Source organism: Oncorhynchus nerka, unplaced genomic scaffold (genome assembly GCF_034236695.1).
Source record: "Oncorhynchus nerka isolate Pitt River unplaced genomic scaffold, Oner_Uvic_2.0 unplaced_scaffold_1511, whole genome shotgun sequence".
In the NCBI taxonomy this organism is placed as follows: domain Eukaryota; kingdom Metazoa; phylum Chordata; class Actinopteri; order Salmoniformes; family Salmonidae; genus Oncorhynchus; species Oncorhynchus nerka.
In genome coordinates, this window is record NW_027039812.1 from 2688 (window position 1) to 23680 (window position 20993).

Below are 20993 nucleotides of genomic sequence, written 5' to 3' on the forward strand. Positions count from 1 at the left end.
AGCCCGTACGGGAGTTGTAGCGATGAGACAAGATAGTAGCTACTAACAATTGGATACCACGAAATTGGGGAGAAAAAGGGGTACAAATTTTAAAAGGAGAAAAAAATTAAAAAAGAAATGTAAGCCTCCAAACACTTTGTCATATCTCTCTAACCCACCACTATGAATGTGCTCCCCCATTCCAATGCTCACCTATTGATACCTTCCTCTGTCTCCCTGTGTCTGACCCAGTCAAAGTGGGCAATGAGGGTAATAAAACAGCCATCAGCGGGAAGCTGGCCACCATGTCCTGCTGGTACGGCCTCCCAGACAGGGTACGCCAGGTCCTGTGGAGAAAGACTGCAGAGCAGGGCGACACCACCACGTTGGCCTCCTTTGCCAAGCGAGGCCAACCCAGCATTGAGGAACCTTATCGGGACGCATGACCCTGAACCCCTCCCTGGGAGACACCCAGCTCTCCATCAGGCCGGTGAAGACGGAGGACGAGGGCTGCTACACCTGCGAGTTCCACACTTACCCAGAAGGCACCAGGAGCGCCACGGCCTGCCTCTTTGTATATGGTGTGTATGGATGGGGGTTATTAGGGGTCATTTGGAAGGTTGTATTGTTGTATTATATCTCAGGGAGTATATCCACTCAGGCTATTGCTGTAAGGAAGGTTTTAATTGATTATGGTTTTTGCTGGAATTTCCTGCTGATAAAGATGTGGCTCAAAACCAGTAGCAGTCATCTACTGCCCAGCCATTCTAGTATATTTTATATTTAGTTTGTTGGAAAACGTATCCATGTGCCCCAAGGTAGTCAGTTGTTGTGCTCATTGAAGGCCAAACAGTCCCATTGAGACTGGATGAGAGGATGTCTGTTTATGTCTATACACTCCAGGTCATTAAAGGGCCATGTGTAAATCACACTGTAATCACACTGTAATCACACTGTAATCACACGGTAAACATGTGGTGATTTCCCGGATGATGTTGTCATAGTAGACATTCTAATAGTAGATTGGAAGGAATAGTAGATAGGAAGGAAGTCGTATTATAAGATGATACACTTCTCCCTGTGTGTGTGTGTGTGTGTGTGTGTGTGTGTGTGTGTGTGTGTGTGTGTGTGTGTGTGTGTGTGTGTGTGTGTGTGTGTGTGTGTGTGTGTGTGTGTGTGTGTGTGTGTGTGTGTTTCCCAGATATAGCACAGGAAAGGGAAGAGCTTTATGTAGCCGATGGGAGGAGCCAGAATGGGTCACAATGCTACTGTTTAGACCTGCTGTGGAGACACTCTATTGTACAGTTACTAAACCCAGGGCCCTTTAGGGTGGAAGGCTACCCTTTAGTTCAGGACTGCCCAACCCTGTTCCTGGAAAGCGACCCTCCTGTAGGTTTATACTCCAACCCTGTTCCTGGAGAGATACCCTCCTGTAGGTTTATACTCCAACCCTGTTCCTGGAGAGAGACCCTCCTGTAGGTGTATACTCCAATCCTGGAGGATGGAGTATCTCTCCAATCTCTCCAGGAACAGGTATAAACCTACAGGAGGGTATCTCTCCAGGAACAGGGTTGGAGTATAAACCTACAGGAGGGTATCTCTCCAGGAACAGGGTTGGAGTATAAACCTACAGGAGGGTATCTCTCCAGGAACAGGGTTGGAGTATAAACCTACAGGAGGGTATCTCTCCAGGAACAGGGTTGGAGTATAAACCTACAGGAGGTATCTCTCCAGGAACAGGGTTGGAGTATAAACCTACAGGAGGGTCTCTCCAGGAACAGGGTTGGAGTATAAACCTACAGGAGGGTATCTCTCCAGGAACAGGGTTGGAGTATAAACCTACAGGAGGGTATCTCTCCAGGAACAGGGTTGGAGTTTAAACCTACAGGAGGGTCTCTCCAGGAACAGGGTTGAGCTGTTTTAGTGCATTCTGCCCACTGAAATATAAGAACCACAAATGTTATGCCCCTTTGTGGCATACTGAGATAGATACGAGTATTTCACACTGGAGACTCAACATGGCCTATTGTAATTTCACACTGGAGACTCAACATGGCCTATTGTAATTTCACACTGGAGACTCAACATGGCCTATTGTAATTTCACACTGGAGACTCAACATGGCCTATTGTAATTTCACAGTTATGGAATGGAAGTTATAGAATTTGACTTTGACAGAATGCCTCTTAGATGCTGTGTGGCTGACTATGGACTGATTACAGTCCTCGTAGATGCTGTGTGGCTGTCTATGGACTGATTACAGTCCTCTTAGATGCTGTGTGGCTGTCTATGGATTGATTACAGTCCTCTTAGATGCTGTGTGGCTGTCTATGGACTGATTACAGTCCTCTTAGATGCTGTGTGGCTGTCTATGGTCTGATTACAGTCCTCTTAGATGCTGTGTGGCTGTCTATGGACTGTCCTCTTAGATGCTGTGTGGCTGTCTTACAGTCCTCTTAGATGCTGTGTGGCTGTCTATGGATTGATTACAGTCCTCTTAGATGCTGTGTGGCTGTCTATGGATTGATGCTTAGATGCTGTGTGGCTGTCTATGGACTGATTACAGTCCTCTTAGATGCTGTGTGGCTGTCTATGGACTGATTACAGTCCTCTTAGATGCTGTGTGGCTGTCTATGGACTGATTACAGTCCTCTTAGATGCTGTGTGGCTGTCTATGGACTGATTACAGTCCTCTTAGATGCTGTGTGGCTGTCTATGGACTGATTACAGTCCTCTTAGATGCTGTGTGGCTGTCTATGGACTGATTACAGTCCTCTTAGATGCTGTGTGGCTGTCTATGGTCTGATTACAGTCCTCTTAGATGCTGTGTGGCTGTCTATGGACTGATTACAGTCCTCTTAGATGCTGTGGCTGTCTATGGACTGATTACAGTCCTCTTAGATGCTGTGTGGCTGTCTATGGACTGATTACAGTCCTCTTAGATGCTGTGTGGCTGTCTATGGACTGATTACAGTCCTCTTAGATGCTGTGTGGCTGTCTATGGACTGATTACAGTCCTCTTAGATGCTGTGTGGCTGTCTATGGACTGATTACAGTCCTCTTAGATGCTGTGTGGCTGTCTATGGACTGATTACAGTCCTCTTAGATGCTGTGTGGCTGTCTATGGACTGATTACAGTCCTCTTAGATTACAGTCCTCTTAGATGTTGTGTGGCTGTCTATGGACTGATTACAGTCCTCTTAGATGCTGTGTGGCTGTCTATGGACTGATTACAGTCCTCTTAGATGCTGTGTGGCTGTCTATGGACTGATTACAGTCCTCTTAGAGGCTGTGTGGCTGTCCTCTTAGATGTTGTGTGGCTGTCTATGGACTGATTACAGTCCTCTTAGATGCTGTGTGGCTGTCTATGGACTGATTACAGAATGTGAGTGTTGGGACTTGGGAGTGATAAAGTTGTTAGACGGGTGATGATTCTGGAGACAGGAAAGAGGTGATTTAAATGGGCTGAGACCCAAGGAATGACTGGGTCACTGTTTTCCCTAGACACAGGCCCTCTGTGTGTGTGTATGGTACTCTAATCAGTATGTCTCTGTGTGAGTCCCTCTGCTCCAATCTCATCCGGACAGCCCTGCTTTTGTCCACTGTAAAAACATCAGTAAACCCAGGCACCGATGCCCATCTGTCGATCCGTCTTGTTTCCATGTTGTGCAGTCTGATATAGTGAGGTCTCATTGTGTCAGATGGAGACTGGTTGGAGGCCATGTTCTGTGCAGTCTGATATAGTGAGGTCTCATTGTGTCAGATGGGACTGGAGGGGTTGGAGGCCATGTTCTGTTTCCATGTTGTGCAGTCTGATATAGTGAGGTCTCATTGTGTCAGATGGAGACTGGAGGGTTGGAGGCCATGTCCTGTTTCCATGTTGTGCAGTCTGATATAGTGAGGTCTCATTGTGTCAGATGGAGACTGGAGGGTTGGAGGCCATGTCCTGTTTCCATGTTGTGCAGTCTAGTGAGGTCTCATTGTGTCAGATGGAGTGAGGTCTGTTTCATTGTGTCAGTCTGATGGAGTCTCACAGATGGAGACTGGAGGGTTGGAGGCCATGTCCTGTTTCCATGTTGTGCAGTCTGATATAGTGAGGTCTCATTGTGTCAGATGGAGACTGGAGGGTTGGAGGCCATGTCCTGTTTCCATGTTGTGCAGTCTGATATAGTGAGGTCTCATTGTGTCAGATGGAGACTGGAGGGTTGGAGGCCATGTCCTGTTTCCATGTCAGTCTGATATAGTGAGGTCTCATTGTGTCAGATGGAGACTGGAGGGTTGGAGGCCATGTCCTGTTTCCATGTTGTGCAGTCTGATATAGTGAGGTCTCATTGTGTCAGATGGAGACTGGAGGGTTGGAGGCCATGTCCTGTTTCCATGTTGTGCAGTCTGATATAGTGAGGTCTCATTGTGTCAGATGGAGACTGGAGGGTTGGAGGCCATGTCCTGTTTCCATGTTGTGCAGACAAGATACACCAGACAAGATAACACCAGATGGATAACAGGTTGGAGGCCATGTCCTGTTTCCATGTTGTGCACCAGACAAGACCAGACAAGATAACACCAGACAGGATAACATCAGTCAAGACCACACCAGACAGGATAACACCAGACAAGACCACACCAGACAGGATAACACCAGGCAAGACCACACCAGACAAGATAACATCAGTCAGACCACACCAGACAGGATAACATCATCAGACCACACCAGACAAGATAACATCAGTCAGACCACACCAGACAGGATAACAGGATAACACCAGACAGGTCAGACCACACCAGACAAGATAACACCAGACAGGATAACATCAGTCAGACCACACCAGACAAGATAACACCAGACAGGATAACATCAGTCAGACCACACCAGACAAGATAACATCAGTCAGACCACACCAGACAGACAAGATAACACCAGACAAGATAACATCAGTCAGACCACACCAGACAGGATAACACCAGACAGGATAACATCCGTCAGACCACACCAGACAGGATAACATCAGTCAGACCACACCAGACAAGATAACATCAAGACCACACCAGACAGAAGGATAACATCAGTCAGACCACACCAGATAACACAGGATAACATCAGTCAGACCACACCAACATAACACCAGACAGATAACATCAGTCAGACCACACAGACAAGACCAGACAAGATAACACATCAGATCAGACCACACAGACAAGATAACACCAGACAGGATAACATCAGTCAGACCACACCAGACAAGATAACACCAGACAGGATAACATCAGTCAGACAACACCAGACAAGATCAGACCACACCAGACAAGATAACATCATCAGAACACCAGACAAGATAACATCAGTCAGACAGACAAGATAACACCAGACAAGATAACATCAGACCACACCAGACAAGTCAGACCACACCAGACAGGATAACATCAGTCAGACAAGATAACATCAGTCAGACCACACCAGACAAGATAACACCAGACAGACAGGATAACATCATCAGTCAGACCACACCAGACAAGATAACACCAGACAAGATAACATCAGTCAGACCCACCAGACAAGATAACACCAGACAGGATAACATCATTCAGACCACACAGACAGACAAGATAACACCAGACAAGATAACATCAGTCAGACCACACCAGACAAGACCACACCAGACAAGATAACACCAGACAAGATAACATCAGTCAGACCACACCAGACAAGATAACACCAGAAGATAACATCAGTCAGACCACACAGACAAGATAACACCAGACAAGATAACATCAGACCACACCAGACAAGATAACATCAGTCAGACCACATCAGACAAGATAACACCAGACAAGATAACATCAGTCAGACCACACCAGACAGATAACACCAGACAAGATAACATCAGTCAGACCACACCAGACAAGATAACATCAGTCAGAACACCAGACAAGATAACATCAGTCAGACCACACCAGACAAGATAACACCAGACAAGATAACATCAGTCAGACCACATCAGATAACACCAGACCACATCAGATAACACAAGATAACACCAGACAGACAAGATAACATCAGTCAGACCACACCAGACAAGATAACACCAGACAGGATAACATCATTCAGACCACACCAGACAAGATAACACCAGACAGAATAACATCAGTCAGACCACACCAGACAAGACCACACCAGACAAGATAACACCAGACAGGATAACATCAGTCAGACCACACCAGACAAGACCACACCAGACAAGATAACATCAGTCAGACCACACCAGACAGGATAACATCAGTCAGACCACATCAGACAAGATAACACCAGACAGGATAACATCAGTCAGACCACATCAGACAAGATAACACCAGACAAGATAACATCAGTCAGACAACACCAGACAAGATAACAGACCAGACAGGATAACACCAGACCAGACAAGATAACATCAGTCAGACCACACCAGACAAGATAACACCAGACAGGATAACATCAGTCAGACCACACCAGACAAGATAACATCAGTCAGACCACACCAGACAGACCAGATAACACCAGTCAGATAACACCAGACAAGATAACATCAGTCAGACCACACCAGACAGACAGATAACATCAGTCAGACCACACCAGACAAGACCAAGATAACATCAAGATAACACCAGACAGATAACATCAGTCAGACCACACCAGACAAGATAACACACCAGACAGGATAACATCAGTCAGACCACATCAGACAAGATAACACCAGACAAGATAACATCAGTCAGACCACACCAGACAAGATAACACCAGACAGGATAACATCATTCAGACCACACCAGACAAGATAACACCAGACAGGATAACATAACATCAGATAACATCAGTCAGACCACACCAGACAAGATAACACCAGACAGATAACATCATCAGACCACACCAGACAAGACCACACCAGACAAGATACACACCAGACAAGATAACACCAGACAGGATAACATCAGTCAGACCACACCAGCACCAAGATAACACCAGACAAGATAACATCAGTCAGACCACACAGACAAGACAAGACCACACCAGACAAGATAACATCAGTCAGACCACACCAGACAGGAGTAACACCAGACAAGATAACACCAGACAGGATAACATCAGTCAGACCACATCAGACAAGATAACACCAGACAAGATAACATCAGTCAGACAACACCAGACAAGATAACATCAGTCAGACCACACAGACAGATAACACCAGGATAACATCAGATAACACCAGACAGATAACATCACACAGACAAGACAAGATAACATCAGTCAGACCACACCAGACAAGATAACACCAACATCAGTACACCAGACAAGATAACAATAACACCAGACAAGATAACATCAGTCAGACCACACCAGACAAGATAACATCAGTCAGACCACACCAGACAAGATAACACCAGACAGGATAACATCAGTCAGACCACATCAGACAAGATAACACCAGACAAGATAACATCAGTCAGACCACACCAGACAAGATAACACCAGACAGGATAACATCATTCAGACCACACCAGACAAGATAACACCAGACAGGATAACATCAGTCAGACCACACCAGACAAGATAACACCAGACAAGATAACATCAGTCAGACCACACCAGACAAGATAACACCAGACAAGATAACATCAGTCAGACCACACCAGACAGGATAACATCAGTCAGACCACATCAGACAAGATAACACCAGACAGGATAACATCAGTCAGACCACATCAGACAAGATAACACCAGACAAGATAACATCAGTCAGACCACACCAGACAGGATAACATCAGTCAGACCACACCAGACAAGATAACACCAGACAAGATAACACCAGACAAGATAACCACAGATAACCAGACAAGATAACACCAGACAAGATAACATCAGTCAGACCACACCAGACAGGATAACATCAGTCAGACCACACCAGACAAGATAACACCAGACAGGATAAACATCAGATCAGACCACACCAGACAAGATAACACCAGACAGGATAACATCAGTCAGACCACACCAGACAAGATAACACCAGACAGGATAACATCATTCAGACCACACCAGACAAGATACCATCAGTCAGACCACACCAGACTAGATAACACCAGACAAGATAACATCAGTCAGACTACATCAGACAGGATAGCATCAGTCAGACCACACCAGACAGGATAACATCAGTCAGACCACACCAGACAAGATAACACCAGACAGGATAACATCAGTCAGACCACACCAGACAAGATAACACCAGACAAGATAACATCAGACAAGACCACACCAGACAAGATAACATCAGTCAGACCACACCAGACAAGATAACATCAGTCAGACCACACACCAGACAAGATAACACCAGACAGGATAACATCAGTCAGACCACACCAGACAAGACCACACCAGACAAGATAACACCAGACAAGATAACATCATTCAGACCACACCAGACAAGATACCATCAGTCAGACCACACCAGACAAGATAACACCAGACAAGATAACATCAGTCAGACCACATCAGACAGGATAACATCAGTCAGACCACACCAGACAGGATAACATCAGTCAGACCACACCAGACAAGATAACACCAGACAAGATAACATCAGTCAGACCACACCAGACAAGACCACACCAGACAAGATAACATCAGTCAGACCACACCAGACAAGACCACACCAGACAAGATAACACCAGACAGGATAACATCATTCAGACCACACCAGACAAGATAACACCAGACAAGATAACATCAGTCAGACCACACCTGACAAGATAACATCAGTCAGACCACACCAGACAAGATAACATCAGTCAGACACCACTGGAGGACTGGAGTTGAGAACCACAGTCTTACACTGTATATATATACTGTCATTCACCATAAACATGATCTCTCATCCATTGTGTGTGATGTCTCCCTCAGTGCTGCCCAACCCAGAGATCACCCACGTGACCTCCAGCGGGGTCATCGAGGCCAACTGCACGGCCGCAGCCCGTCCTGCAGCCCAGATGGTATGGAATGTGGAGGGGCACAACCGGACGCTGGGGCCGTCCGTGTCCTCGTCCTACGACCAGGGGGACGGCACCACCCTGGTAACCAGCACCCTCCTCCTCCAGGAGGCCCTGCCCCACGACCAATCCGTCAAATGCATGGTGCACCACCGAGGCCTGGACTCGCCCATGTCCGTCAACCTCAATGGTGAGCATCTCAGAGAATCACATTGGCTCAATAAAGATGTATATATTAGCAGTAAAAAATTAACACATGTCTTATAAAAGATCTAATAAAGGTGTGTTAGTTATACTTTTTTTTAAAATAAAGTGTCACCCAGATTCTTTCTGCTTATGAAGACAAGTCTGCTTTAACAGCCCTCGCAATGTGACAGTGCTGGGTTTAAATAGTTTTTTTTTTCAAATGCCATACATGGAGTTGCTATTCTAGTTATGTACAATTATGGCTCGTTTGATAGACCATTAAGTGCTCCAGTTTCCAGGAAGTGGAAAACCAAAATAAGCGTCAAGCCTTTTCCACAGTACATCTATCTCTCTTGTTGTGGAGCTCATATCATGAGTTATGGTCAAAATGAAGCATAGTTTAATGTCCTTGAAGTCAATATTGTGGTCCTGTCTGGCTCAGTTGGTCATGACGCTAGCAACGCCAGGGTCCTGGCTTCGATTCCCAGGGGGTCAGATTTGTTTACCAAAATGTATGCGCTCACTGTACTGTGAGTCATTTTGGATAAAAGCGCCTGCTAAATGGTATATGCTATCAAATTTTATTTGTCACATGTGCTGAATACAACAGCTGTAGACCTTACAGTGAAATGCTGAATACAACAGCTGTAGACCTTACAGTGAAATGCTGAATACAACAGCTGTAGACCTTACAGTGAAATGCTGAATACAACAGCTGTAGACCTTACAGTGAAATGCTGAATACAACAGCTGTAGACCTTACAGTGAAATGCTGAATACAACAGCTGTAGACCTTACAGTGAAATGCTGAATACAACAGCAACAGTGAAATGCTGAATACAACAGCTGTAGACCTTACAGTGAAATGCTGAATACAACAGCTGTAGACCTTACAGTGAAATGCTGAATACAACAGCTGTAGACCTGAATACAACAGTGAAATGCTGAATAGCTGTAGAACAGTGAAAGAATACAACTGTAGACCTTACAGTGAAATGCTGAATACAAATGACCTTACAGTGAAATGCTGAATACAACAGCTGTAGACCTTACAGTGAAATGCTGAATACAACAGCTGTAGACCTTACAGTGAAATGCTGAATACAACAGCTGTAGACCTTACAGTGAAATGCTGAATGCTGTAGACCTTACAGTGAAATGCTGAATACAACAGCTGTAGAACAGTGAAATGCTGAATACAACAGTTTTACAGTGAAATGCTGAATACAACAGCTGTAGACCTTACAGTGAAATGCTGAAAAAAAGTAAGTGAAATGCTGAATAAGAATAAGTGAAATAATTGTAGACCTTACAGTGAAATGCTGAATACAACAGCTGTAATACAGTGAAATGCTGAATACAACAGCTGTAGACCTTACAGTGAAATGCTGAATACAGCTGTAGACCTTACAGGGCTGAATACAACAGCTAGACCTTACAGTGAAATGCTGAATACAACATGACCTTACAGTGAAATGCTGAATACAACAGCTGTAGATATACAGTGAAAGGGAATACAACAGCTGTAGACAGTGAAAGAATCCATGTGGAGTGAAATGCTGAATACAACAGCTGTAGACCTTACAGTGAAATGCTGAATACAACAGCTGTAGACCTTACAGTGAAAGTCTGAATACAACAGCTGTAGAGAAATGCTGAATACAACAGCTGTAGACCTTACAGTGAAATGCTGAATACAACAGCTGTAGACCTTACAGTGAAATGCTGAATACAACAGCTGTAGACCTTACAGTGAAATGCTGAATACAACAGCTGTAGACCTTACAGTGAAACCTGAATACAACAGCTGAGTCAAGTGAAATGCTGAATACAACAGCTGTAGATACAGTGAAATGCTGAATACACAGCAGCTGAAATACTGAAACAACAGCTGTAGACCTTACAGAGTCCATGTGGCTGAATACAACAGCTGTAGACCTTACAGTGAAATGCTGAATACAACAGCTGTAGACCTTACAGTGAAATGCTGGCTATATACAGTGAAATGCTGAATACAACAGCTGTAGACCTTACAGTGAAATGCTGAATACAACAGCTGTAGACCTTACAGTGAAATGCTGTAGACCTTACAGTGAAACCAATGCAGTTTTAAGAAAATACAAAAAAAAACAAAAAAAAGTAAGAGATAAGAATAACAAATAATTATAGAGCATAAGTAAATAACAATAGAGGGGCTTTATATACAGGGGGTACCTGTACAGAGTCAATGTGGAGGCTATATACAGGGGGTACCTGTACAGAGTCCATGTGGAGGCTATATACAGGGGGTACCTGTACAGAGTCAATGTGGAGGCTATATACAGGGGGTACCTGTACAGAGTCAATGTGGAGGCTATATACAGGGGGTACCTGTACAGAGTCAATGTGGAGGCTATATACAGGGGGTACCTGTACAGAGTCAATGTGGAGGCTATATACAGGGGGTACCTGTACAGAGTCCATGTGGAGGCTATATACAGAGAGTACCTGTACAGAGTCAATGTGGAGGCTATATACAGGGGGTACCGGTACAGAGTCAATGTGGAGGCTATATACAGGGGGTACCGGTACAGAGTCAATGTGGAGGCTATATAGAGGGGGTACCGGTACAGAGTCAATGTGGAGGCTATATAGAGGGGGTACCGGTACAGAGTCAATGTGGAGGCTATATACAGGGGGCACCGGTGTCGAGATAATTGAGGTAATATGTACATGTAGGTAGAGTTATTAAAGTGACTATGCATAGATAATAACAGAGTAGCAGCAGCGTAGAAGGGGGGGGGACGGGGGGTTGACAATGCAAATAGTCTGGGTAGCCATTTGATTAGCTGTTCAGGAGTCTTGTGGCTTGAGGGTAGAAGCTGTTTAGAAGCCTCTTGGACCTAGACTTGGTGCTCCGGTACCGCTTGCCGTGCAGTAGCAGAGAGAACAGTCTATGTCTAGGGTGGCTGGAGTCTCTGACAATTTTTAGGGCCTTTCTCTGATACCGGCTGGTATAGAGGCACTGGATGCTAGGACGCTTGGCCCCAGTGATGGACTGGGCCGTACACACTACCCTCTGTAGTGCCTTGCGGTCGGAGGTCGAACAGTTGCCATACCAGGCAGTAATGCAACCCGTCAGGATGCTCTCGATGGTGCAGCTGTAAAACTTTTTGAGGATCTGAAGACCCATGCCAAATCTTTTCAGTTTCCTGGGGGGGAATAGGTTGATGTGAGCCATGACCAGCCTTTCAAAGCATTTCATGGCTACAGACGTGAGTGCTACGGTTCGGTAGTCATTTAGGCAGGTTACCTTAGTGTTCTTGGCCAATGGGACTATGGTGGCCTGCTTGAAACATGTTGGTATTACAGACTCGGACAGGGAGAGGTTGAAAATGTCAGTGAAGTCACCTGCCAGTTGGTCAGCGCATGCTCGCAGTACACATCCTGGTAGTCCGTCTGGGCCTGCGGCCTTGTGAATGTTGACCTGTTTAAAGGTCTTACTCACATCGGCTGCGGAGAGCGTGATCACACAGTCGTCCGGAACAGCTGATGCTCTCATGCATGTTTCAGTGTTACTTGCCTCGAAGCGAGCATAGAAGTTGTTTAGTTCGTCTGGTAGGCTCGTGTCACTGGGAAGCTCTGTGCTTTCCTTTGTTGTCTGTAATGGTTTGCAAGCCCTGCCACATCCAAAGAGCGCCGAAGCCGGTGTAGTACGATTCGTTCCAAGTCCTGTATTAACGCTTTGCCTGTTTGATGGTTCGTCGGAGGGCATAGCGGGATTTCTTAGAAGCTTCCGGGTTAGAGTCCCGCTCCTTGAAAGCGGCAGCTCTACCCTTTAGCCCAGTGCGAATGTTGCCTGTAATCCATGACTTCTGGTTGGGCTATGTACGTACAGTCACTGCGGGGACGACGTCCTCGATGCACTTATTGATAAAGCCAGTGACTGTGGTGTATTCCTCAATGCCATCGGAAGAATCGTGGAACATATTTCAGTCTGTGCTAGCAAAACAGTCCTGTAGTTTAGCATCTGCTTCATCTGACCACTTTCTTTATAGACTGAGTCACTGGTGCTATCTGCAGATTGTAAGTAGGAATCAGGAGGATAGAAATACGGTCAGATTTGCCAAATTGAGGGCAAGGGAGAGCTTTGTACGCATCTCTGTGTGTGGAGTAAAGGTGGTCTAGAATCTCTAGGTAGACAGTGTGGGCTACAGCTTATCATGAGATACCTCAGGTGAGCAAAACCTCAAGACTTCCTTAGATATCGTGCACCAGCTGTTGTTTACATATATGCATAGGCCCCCGTCCCGTGTCATACCAGAGGCTGCTGTTCTATCCCAACAATAGTGTATAACCCGCCAGCTGTATGTTCTTAATGTCGTCGTTCAGCCATGACTCTGTGAAACATAAGATATTACAGTTTTTAATGTCCCTTTGGTAGGATATACATGCTTTCAGTTCGTCTCATTTATTTTCCAGCGATTGAACGTTAGCTAGCAGGCAAAGGCAGAAGGCGAAGGCAGATTAGCCACTCGTCGCCTGATCTTTTTCCGTGAAATCTCAGTTTTCTTTTCCAGCCAATGACGGGGATCTGGGCATGTTTGCATGTCTGTATTATATCCCTCCCGTCCGACTCATTGAAGAAAAACTCTTCTGATGTGAGTAATCGCAGTTCTGATGTCCAGAAGCTCTTTTAGGTCATAAGAGACGGTAGCAGCAACATTATGTACAAAATAAGTTATGAACAACACGAAAAAAGAAAAACAAATTGCATGGTTGGTTGAGAGCCGATAAGACGGCAGCCATCCCTCCAGCGCCAGTCACATCTCATGGGTTGTCATATATCTGTTGGTAAACATCGTGTGTGTGTGTTGCAGTTGGTTCGGCCCTCACTGCTATCATCTCAGTATCCTGTGTGGCAGCCCTGCTCCTGTGCTGTCTGTGTGTGTGCCTCTGCAAGTGCTTCCTGTGTCGAGACGGTGAGTAGCCAATCAGCTTCTGATCCTTCTTGAGTCCATTTTCCTGGTCGAAGAGGTGACACTCCATGGGCTTATTTAGTGGGAAGCAACATTGTCATGTAACCTGAACATATAGAGTGGACACGATTCTCTCATTCAGAATAGAGGACCCTGTCCATTCAATATACATTGTAATGATATCTGCAATGTTTCAAATGTTGTGTCCTACTCAATACACTCCCTAGGTGTTTTGTAAACAGTCACAAAAAGGGCATTACTGCTATTTTTGTGTCGTCTCCAACACCATGGATGTGTTGTTGCCATGATATCAGTGTCCTTCTGAATCCTGGGAACAAGCCTCTTCAGAGCTGACACAGCAGACACAGTTTGACCGGGTTATGTTTGCCAAGTTATGAGTGCTTCTCATAACCCGGGTCATCTGTCTTCTACTGTGGTTGTTTCATGTGTTCAAGATATAGAGGAGACATTTCGTTGGCATCGGAATGTGACGTCACTTTCCCTGAGATCTACGATCTCTAAAAGCCAATTGTCAATCTCAGAGTGAAAAGTTAACATCTTGCTCCATGAGTTTGCACGGTTGGACCATGTCATATAAACACAATGTAGAAGGCAGCTCAAATGTTTCATTGATTGCGACTCCATCTTGATTGCAACTCCCACTGGTTAGCATGGGAGGGGTGGTTTTGGGCCAATCAAAAAACAGAACCTTAATTGAACAAATTTCCCCTCTGAGATGAATAAAGTATTTATGATATGGGGTCAAGGCCTTGTCATCATATCTCTCTGTGACTTCAGTGGACTCTCAGGATCTCCACTAGGGCTTAGTAGAGAGTAGTAATAACAGTTGATAAAACTCATTGTTTTATCTCTTTGGTAATAAGTATCTCAAACTTCTGCAACTACCAGTGTTGTTAAAGAACACTCAGTAACAGCTGGCACAAAGCTTGATACAAAAACACAACAGTATGACCTTCAAAATGTTCACTGATGGAAAGTTACCATTCCCCTAAATCACAAAACCAACATCACAAAGGTCAGGAAACATGACTCAAAAGGATAACTCTTTGAGACCGATGACATATTTTAACATGGAGGTGGGAGGTCCACAGGAAAGTGAAGGGGGATACGCCAGTCCTCTGTCATCGTCGCTCCCTTGACCCTTGACCTCTGATACCTTTTCCCATGACCTCTTCAGGGTAGGGTGAAATGGCGATAATAATAGGACTTCCCAGTTCCCAGGTAGATGCAGGAAACAGAACAGATCACGCTACCGACAACAGTTGCCGTCAAAGAGATTTCAGGAAAGGTCCATTTTCTTTGTTCCATTTCCGATTGTGAAATCCTGTGGGCACAGTTTCTGGCAGCACTAGTTTACATTGGTATTTACCTGGCATTAAAAATGAAATTGTATGAGTACTTTCAGGTAGTTCCTTCAAGGAATTCAACACAACAGTATTACTCAAGTTTCCTACTGAGAAATCCTCCTGCCACTTCAACATGTTTACGTCTCAACATGTTCAAACTGAAGAGGCTCATTACGCTAAACATATCATTAGTGATAATAATATGATTTAGCCAATGAGAGGGACGTGGCTCTGGGGTTAGTGTGGTCTATGATAAGCAGTGATGGGAGGGGTGAGCGGTACGTCAACTTATTCTGAAAGAGGTGTAGTCTGCAAAACACTACTGCTGAGTCTGGCACTGAGGTGTCAATATAAGCCAGGCAGGGTTGTGGAGGAATTATAATCACAGTCCAGTAGAGTTGACTCTGTTGACTCATGGCTATATCTTAGAAGTGGTGTAGCATTTAGCAATAGGGACAATTTGATTTCTCAATTCTTACAGAAAGGCCAAGACGTTTTAGAAGTTGATCGTGTTCGTCGGATCTCTTTTGTACTCTTGTAAAGTTCAAGGGTCATTGAACAGACCGTCCATGGTTTGCGTACTGCGTAGGTTTAGTAATTATTTTAGTTTCCATAGCTGATGAAAGTGTCCGACTTGACTCACTGGCCCACTGGTCGGTCAGAGCTTTCATCACGATGTTGCTCTTCCTCATTGCTGTGTTCTTGCGTGATAAGAAAGGCTGGAACTGATGAGGAAGACCTCTGCCATGTGGGTAGATGTGTTGAGGAGACAGATTCACGGGTACTCATCTACTCCAAAATACTCCAAACTCTTTCCTGTTGAGTTACTTTTCTCAGACTTTCAGCAAAGGCTCCAAAATCAACATCCTGGAGGGCAGACATAGACATGTCCTTGTTGGTTCACCCCCTCAATCATGATGTGGATTCAAGACCACAGATGCGTCCCAAATGGCACCCAATTCCCTATGGGTCCTGGTCTAAAGTAGTGCCCTATGGGTCCTGGTCTAAAGTAGTGCACTATGCCCTATGGGTCCTGGTCTAAAGTAGTGCCCTATGGGTCCTGGTCTAAAGTAGTGCACTATGCCCTATGGGTCCTGGTCTAAAGTAGTACACTATGGGTCCTGGTCTAAAGTAGTGCCCTATGGGTCCTGGTCTGAAGTAGTGCCCTATGGGTCCTGGTCTGAAGTAGTGCCCTATGGGTCCTGGTCTGAAGTAGTGCCCTATGGGTCCTGGTCTAAAGTAGTGCCCTATGGGTCCTGGTCTGAAGTAGTGCCCTATGGGTCCTGGTCTGAAGTAGTGCCCTATGGGTCCTGTTCTGAAGTAGTGCCCTATGGGTCCTGGTCTGAAGTAGTGCCCTATGGGTCCTGGTCTAAAGTAGTGCCCTATGGGTCCTGGTCTGAAGTAGTGCCCTATGGGTCCTGGTCTGAAGTAGTGCCCTATGGGTCCTGGTCTGAAGTAGTGCCCTATGGGTCCTGGTCTGAAGTAGTGCCCTATGGGTCCTGGTCTGAAGTAGTGCCCTATGGGTCCTGGTCTAAAGTAGTACACTATGGGTCCTGGTCTAAAGTAGTGCCCTATGGGTCCTGGTCTAAAGTAGTGCCCTATGGGTCCTGTTATGAAGTAGTGCCCTATGGGTCCTGGTCTGAAGTAGTGCACTACCTTCAATTACCTGTGGAGGTAATAATTTACTTGCATAGCTGTTTCTCATAAAGTCATTATGATAAATATTCCGATTGGTAAATAGAATATGTGTGATTAAATGTAACTTGCTATGATTTAATGTGTGTAACTTAGAGGTGACAGACACACTGTCACCGCTGCCAAAAAACACCACAGAGGTAATTTAGATATGTTTACTAATTCAGTTTGTTTTAAGTGTTGTCTCTGGTTTGTGCTCCTCTCCTCTCCCCCCAGAATAACAAGTGATTGTGCTGGCTGTCCAGTGCTAGTTTCTCAGTAGAAAGGACTTTCTCTAATCTGCTACTTGGAGCCAGATTCACACAAGGGGCCAGGAGGAGGGAAGAGGGGGCAGAAAGAACCCAAAAATCTGACAAACTGCCCAGTGGCTAACAACGCCTCTCTTTTTCTCAAACTGTTCCTGCCGCATGCTAGCCCGGCCCTCACTCATTGCTGTGCCCTCAGTGACATCAAACTGTTCCTGCCGCATGCTAGCCCGGCCCTCACTCATTGCTGTGCCCTCAGTGACATCAAACTGTTCCTGCCGCATGCTAGCCCGGCCCTCACTCATTGCTGTGCCCTCAATGACATTGTGCAGAGTGCCGTGATTAATTACTTGATGGGGTCAGAAGATGGTTTTGATTATGACGTTGCTGTGAGGTTGTTGTATCAAGAGAGGCACCTGCATCTCTGATTTCAGATGTATCTCCCACTGTGTTGTATTATAGGTCAAACAACTATATGTCAGCAGCTGAAATTACACCAACACTTGCGATGGAATGAGAGATGGCTTCTCTAATTGATCTAATATAATCTCATATTTGACAATTACCTTTGTGCATTTTGAAAATATGATATTTGTGTGTCTAACTTTCTCACTCATCATTATTCACGATTCGTTCAGGATGATCTGTAACCATGGTAACATCCACATGAATGTAGAAGTGTTAGGAAACATTCTATCCTTATTTCCAATAAAAGTGACTCAATCTATTATTTACCATTCATTTCTATTGGGCGCAAAATAATCTGAAACACAACCAAAACAAACAGCAAGTGCATCCAAACCAGTTTGACTACTTTAATACAAATACAAGTCAATTTGTCCCAGTACTTTTGGTCCCCTAAAATAGGTGGACTATGTACAAAAAAGTGCTGTAATTTCTAACGGTTCAAAAGAAATAGATAAATACCCTGAAATGAAAGCTGACATTCTGCACTTTAACCTCATAGTCATTGTATCATTTCAAATCCCAAACAACAAAACATTTGGAGCTCAGAGATGTGGCTAGTCTGGATGGTGGAGTAGATTATTGACGTGTGGGGAGAGACTGGGAGCAGCATGGAACCACAAGTGGGTTTCTGTGGTTCTACTGTGGTTCTACTAAATCAATGGGCCATAGTGGTGTCTGTCTGCTTCAATGACAGCTGGGAAATGGAACCCAACCCAGAACTGAAGGTATTCCAGTCAAATTCAGCAGTTGTATTTATGTCTACACAGAGTTAGCGTTTGTATGATAACATAGTCGTGGCACACAGGAGACCCAGTCGTCAGACATACTGTTAAAAAGCTTCATGTGTATCTTGTAGGATATGAGCTTCAGCCAGTCATGCAGAAAGTCAAGTCCAGATAAGAACTTCTGTTATTTGATGAAAGGGGATGTTTGCATGGGGCACTTTTAATCTGCAACACAGGAGGAAGTGCGGGGAGTAACCATATCCTGTCCGGCACACAAACATGCTCAACCGACCTTACCTCGCCATGAGTGTGGCACTGTTGGCAAAACTCTGATTGGTTGTGGGGAAGTAGGGAAGACAGTTTCAGAAACAGTCTAAGAGAAGAAGGGAAATAACAGTTTCAGTTTTATCACCTTTACGTTATCTTGACCGTTAAGCATGGTCATCTATCACCAATCTGGCAACCTGGTTAGAGATCCTCTGATTGGATGGTTAGGAGACACCTGCTGGTGGTTGCCTGTACATGTTCATTTACTTTTCAAGGCAAAGAAAGTTTTTTTTAAAGTTGATGCCTATTTTTACTGATAAACCACCACTGACTATCCCAAACTCACAAACGCACACTACTATGGAATATCAGCCATGCTTTACTTAAAAAAAAAATATATATTTAACCTTTATTTAACCAGGTAGGCTAGTTGAGAACAAGTTCGCATTTGCAACAGCGACTTGGCCAAGATAAAGCAAAGCAGTTCGACACATACAACACAACAGAGTTACACATGGAATAAACAAACATACAATCAATAATACAGTAGAAAAATATATATACCGTATGTGCAAATGAGGTAGGATAAGAGAGGTAAGGCAATAAATAGACCGTGGTGGCGAAGTAATTACAATATAGCAATTAAACACTGGAATGGTAGAATGTGCAGAAGATGAATGTGCAAGTAGAGATACTGGGGTGCAAAGGAGCAAAATAAATCAAATAAATAACAGTATGGGGGATGAGGTAGTTGGATGGGCTATTTACAGATGGGCTATGTACAGGTGCCGTGATCTGTGAGCTACTCTGACAGCTCGTGCTTAAAGTTAGTGAGGGAGATATGAGTCTCCCGTTTCAGTGATTTTTGCAGTTCGTTCCTGTCATTGGCAGCAGAGAACTGGAAGGAGAGGCGGACGAAGGAAGAATTGGCTTTGGGGGTGACCAGAGAGATATACCTGCTGGAGCGCGTGCTACGGGTGGGTGCTGCTATGGTGACCAGTGAGCTGAAATAAAGTGGGGCTTTACCTAGCAGAGACTTGTAGATGACCTGGAGCCAGTGGGTTTGGCGATGAGTATGAAGCGAGGGCCAGCCAACGAAAGCATACAGGTCGCAGTGGTGGGTAGTATATGAGGCTTTGGTGACAAAATAGATGGCACTGTGGTAGACTGCATCCAATTTGTTGAGTAGAGTGTTGGAGGCTATTTTGTAAATGACATCGCCGAAGTCGAGGATCAGTAGGCTAGTCAGTTTTACGAGGGTCTGTTTGGCAGCATGAGTGAAAGATGCTTTGTTGCGGAATAGGAAGCCGATTCTAGATTTAATTTTGGATTGGAGATGTTTAATGTGAGCCTGGAAGGAGAGTTTGCAGTCTAACCAGACACCTAGGTATTTGTAGTTGTCCACATATTCTAAGTCCGAACCGTCCAGAGTAGTGATGCTGGACGGGCAGGCAGGTGCGGGCAGCGATCGGTTGAAGAGCATGCATTTAGTTTTACTTGCATTTAAGAGAAGTTGGAGGCCACGGAAGGAGAGTTGTATGGCATTGAAGCTCATCTGGAGGTTAGTTAACACAGTGTCCAAAGAAGGGCCAGAGGTATACAGAATGGTGTCATCTGTGTAGAGGTGGATCAAAGAATCACCAGCAGCAAGAGTGACATCATTGATGTATACAGGAAAAGAGTCGGCCCGAGAATTGAACCCTGTGGCACCCCCATAGAGACTGCCAGAGGTCCGGACAACAGGCGCTCCGATTTGACACACTGAACCCTATCAGAGAAGTAGTTGGTGAGTTCTAAGTGTGCATGTGGCCTTTCAGGGCTGGTTGTGTGTTAAGGGGTTTCCTCTGTTCCTGGAAACGGGTGGAATGCATGTACTGTAGACACCCTCTATAACACAGGAGGTTGGTGGCACCTTAATTGGGGAGGACGGACTCGGGGTAATGATTGGAGCGAAATGAGTGTAATGATATCGATACATCAAACACGTGGTTGCCAGGTGTTTGTTGCTATCCCAGCCTCCACTGTTTGATTCCATCCCAGCCTCCACTGTTTGATTCCATTCCAGCCTCCACTGTTTGATTC

The 20993-nt window shown here is 45.0% G+C and overlaps 1 pseudogene; it reads left to right on the forward strand.

The window, feature by feature from the left end:
* Nucleotides 1-207: 207 nt before the first annotated feature.
* LOC135559548 (OX-2 membrane glycoprotein-like) overlaps nucleotides 208-20993 on the forward strand; it is a 40938-nt pseudogene continuing 20152 nt past the window's right edge.